This window comes from Astatotilapia calliptera, chromosome 4 (assembly GCF_964374335.1).
Source record: "Astatotilapia calliptera chromosome 4, fAstCal68.1, whole genome shotgun sequence".
NCBI classification, from domain to species: Eukaryota; Metazoa; Chordata; class Actinopteri; order Cichliformes; family Cichlidae; genus Astatotilapia; species Astatotilapia calliptera.
The window spans coordinates 6,676,792-6,681,261 of record NC_137425.1 but is presented as its reverse complement, the minus strand read 5'-3'; positions in this window follow the sequence as shown (position 1 = coordinate 6,681,261).

The following is a 4,470-nucleotide window of genomic DNA, read 5'->3' as shown; positions in this document are numbered from 1 at the left end:
TAAGCAGGCTAGCCATCATTTCAACTTCTTTACTATGATGTCATTTTCTACTTCATCTGCTTCAAGTCATACAAATCTGAATTTGACAGTTCACATATCAATATTTTATATATCATACTTTGAGCTCTTCCAATATAAAGACCTATATAAAGTCTAAAATGGATTTAATCCGAACGTCAATGAAAGAAAAGGGTCAAGTTATTATTTTAATTACCAGCACTCATAATTTCTCAGCTGTATTTTAACATTTCCCTCCACTGGTTGTGAAAACATCTAGCCCAGTTTTTAATAGGCAAAAGCAAAATTCAATTACTAAGTCTTCCAAAGTAAATTCTCTTATAAAATTACCTCAGCTTATGATGATTTCTGGTAAAACACAAGGCAACTTTGTAAAAGAAATACTTCAGTAAGCTAACTAAGAGGACCCAGAACAACAGACTGTACATAAAAGATAGACATAGCCACTGACAGGCATAGGGATGGATATGACTGAGAACACTAAAGCTTAAATTACATCATGCTTCGTCTTTTTTAATTCAAATGTGACCCTAATCTACAAAAATGAACATAAAGATGTGTTAATGAAAATCTGAAACTAACGACTGAGAGTATTAAGTAATATGAAAACTGTTACAAGCTATTAAATAAAAAGGAACGGGGCAGTTTTATTTGAACTCTATTGTGCCCCCTCCTTATCATTAGAAAACATTCATTGACTCTATACGCGAAACAATTTTCACTTAGAAGGAGAACCAGTGTACAGAAGGGGAATAACACCCAAAAGCTGTTTGTATCATTCTAAGACAGGCCTGAAAAATATCAACCTGTCCTTAAATGACACAAAATCAGAAAACCAATCAGACACTCAGACTGTGTCTCACTGGTGATTACAAAAAGAAATGACTGGTTGGAGAAAATTTCAGATAAACTGTCACTACTAGACTGGGATTTGATTGAATGTAAGTGTCTGTATGTGTGGTAAAAAAAACTAAGCAGCTTCCAGAACCCTTCTGTCTTTTTTTATGCAATGAAATAATGTTTTTGATTGTTTTATGTGCTATATGAACCAAGAAACCTAGAATGTTGAGTTTGTATCCTGACATGTACAAAGTGCCATAATAAAGCTAGCTGATTCAAACTTTCAGTGTTTATTTAAATACAGTTTGGTGGGTTTTGCTTTTAGTGCTACAGCTTGCACTGACATTTTTAATGTCAAAATGTTGAATGTGTGCGTTTACCTGTCACTCACTCTCTTTAGTGCCAGTGCAATCTACAACACTGCCAGGAGTCCTGCCTTTGGTCCCAAAGAGCTCTCAACACATCGCATTTGTATTCTATCACCACTGTTTCTCCGGTGTTCTGATAAGTGGAGAGATTACTGTCACGGTGATAAATAAGTTGAAAACAAGCTAAGGTCCTGGAAAGGAATTTAAATGCAGTTCACCAGAACCTGAGCACCATCATTTCCATTCCTATGATGTGGCAGTGGAACTCAGGAACTAGAGATGTGCGTGATCATCAATCTAATGAAGCAGTTGAGCATAATGTTGATTAGAAAATCAAATATTTATTACAATGATGACAGTTTCTTTTTATGTGACGAAAACTGGAATTTTAAACACAGTATCCTCATTTCCGTCAGCAGTTGCACACTTCATTTGAATGACCAGTCATTTATTATAATTTAAGAACTGTCCTTGTGGGCCAGTGGAGAACGGCACCGCCTATCAACAATAACAATAAAGATATCACAAAAAAATACAACGTTAACTTCAAGCTGCACTAATCATTTTCTCTAATAAAGGCTATCACAAAATCACTTTTAGTATCTAAATGAGAGTTACAGTTTTTGATGAGCCTGTGTGGGAAAATCCCAGGAGATCAGCAGTTTCCTTTTCTTGTGTACATACCTAAATGCATTTCATTTCTGCTATCTCAATGGTTCTTAAAGTGTGGTACGCTTACCACTGGTGGTACTTGGGCTCCCTCTAGTTGTATGCGGGAAATCTGCCCCCATTATTTTAAGATTAAATAATATACCATGTTCTGATTAAGGGATTTCTGAAAAATTAAAACATATAGCTCTGCTATCACTTCTGACATAAATGAAGACAGAAAACTAAACAGCAGTGATGTTTGTAGGGTTACTGAAGTTGGGCTACCTGGTATATAATGATGTGCAATGTGGTGGCTAGCTACCAGTGGTGGGAATAACGGCGTTACTTTTTTCAGTAATGAGTAATCTAACTAATTACTATTCCTATAGTTACAACGCCGTTACAGTTACTAATAAGAAAATGTGGTCTGTTACTATTTTTCAACAAACAGACGGTTAAATCTGTGTTCAGCTCACCGCATCTTATATCAGTTGCACGGAAGTAGCTGTAAGTAATCTGGACGCTACAGCTTTAAGTAGCTGCGAGCGCTCCCGCGGACGGTAATCACGATCACTGTCTAGCACAACACCTGGAGCTAAGGGGGCAAAACAATCGAGTGCTGCTGTTTGACTGAGGAAGAATAAAGTAGGCGTGGTAAGTCAATCACATGGCCACTTAAAGACAAAGCAACAAGATATACCAGTTTTTAAATTGTGTTGATAGGCCACGTAAAACCAGAGTCATGATAAACAATATATATGCGGCGTTTTTTCCTCAATAGTTTCATCACGTTTACTGTCTGACAGTGCAGCAAGCACAGGGGAAGTTTTAGGAGTGACGGCGAGAGAACGAGAGACAGCAGAAAAAGAGAGAGAGCGAGTTTTGAGATGTGAGAGATTTGTGACGTTTAGCATCTTTGGAGTGTGTAGTTAATGTGTTTTCTTGTGTAGTTAGTGTGTAGTGTTGTGGATGTGGTTGTGTGTCAGAACAATGAGGCGACTGCTGTCTCCAGGAAGAAACAGGAGTTATACACCTGCTGCTGTCAGACCTGCAGGTATCAGGCTGTGATGTTCTCCTTTATAGTGGACAGAAATTATTTTTTTTGGAGTGGCACAAATAATTTGTGTGGCATCTTATTGAATGCAGAACAGCTGATTGTTCTGTAAATAGTTTGAAATGGTTATTTTAAAAAAAGGTAAAAGGTAAATGGATGCAAATAACTTGTTGTTTGCAAAACTTGTGCATAGGATTTTAAAATTGACAATTTATATTTGCATTTAAAGTTATGAAATATGATTCATTAATCATGTTTGTGGTTGTTACAGTAAAGAATATAATTTTTTCTACTCTGATTTTATGTTTTTTGTCTGATTTTAGATCACTTGTGTTAATACAGTACGTAAAAAATGAAAACATAACTGTAAATTCAGACACGTGAGGTTGTGCTGAAAAGGATGATACCAAACAAGGCAAAGTAAATCGTTTTTAAAGGTAAAATGTGGAGGGAAAATCAAAAGTAGTTAAAAATGGCCAATTATACCCTGGACCCCAGAGGGTTAAACATTTTTTTTAAAGTAACGCAATAGTTACTTTTCAAGTAATTAATTACTTTTAGAATATTGTAACTCAGTTACTAACTCAGTTTTTTTTAAAGAAGTAACTAGTAACTATAATTAATTACTTTTTCAAAGTAACTTGCCCAACACTGCTAGCTACACAGCTATGGTTAGCATAACATAAACACAGTGAATCTGAAGATGAACGCTAACTTTTTTCCACCTGATAAAAGCTAATGTGAGGGTTCCCGATGGTCAGGGACAAATGCAATTGCATGGCAGGATGCTGTAAATGGACCAAACTTCAGTCAGGAGAACAGCTGAGTCACTAATATACTGCTGCACAAGCTGGGCTGTAGTTACATCGTAAGGTTTTAAAAACTGAGCTTTAAAACTAATAGTGGTAATAAAAACCAAGAGAGAGGCCGACAGTGATCACTGAATTTTTTTATCGGGCTTGTTCAGATTAAATGGAACAAGATACAAAGCACTAAAACATGTTAAAAACGAAACAGCCTTAATAAACACAGAGTAGTAGCAGAGAAGCAGGGTTCATACGGCATCACTTAAGACTGGATATCCCATCTGCTGTGAATGTTTTAATGCAGTGTAGTTGTTATTATTATCACTTGTCACATCTTGTTTATGACAAATAACATTCATACAAGAAATTGTCTCATGTAAACTGTATGTGGTGTTAAACAGGCCTTCAGTCATAAAGGTGTACTTCAACAGCCATATATTTTATGAGGTGGTACTCAATGTGAAAAGTTTGAGAACCACTGTGCTATCTGATTAGCTGAATACATATTTCCATTAACGAGCAGCTGAAGAGGTGTGCCTAATGAAATGACCAGTGAATGTGTTCCAACCATTTTTGTGCATAGGTACAAAAAGTGACTGCATCACCCAGCTTGAGTCCAAGAGTAGAAGACTCCCAGTATATGCAAATAAACACAAAATGATAATTAAAGTTAGATTTTAGACATGAAAACATGTCTCACTTATGGTGCAGGGCTTCAAAATCGCAGCGTCTT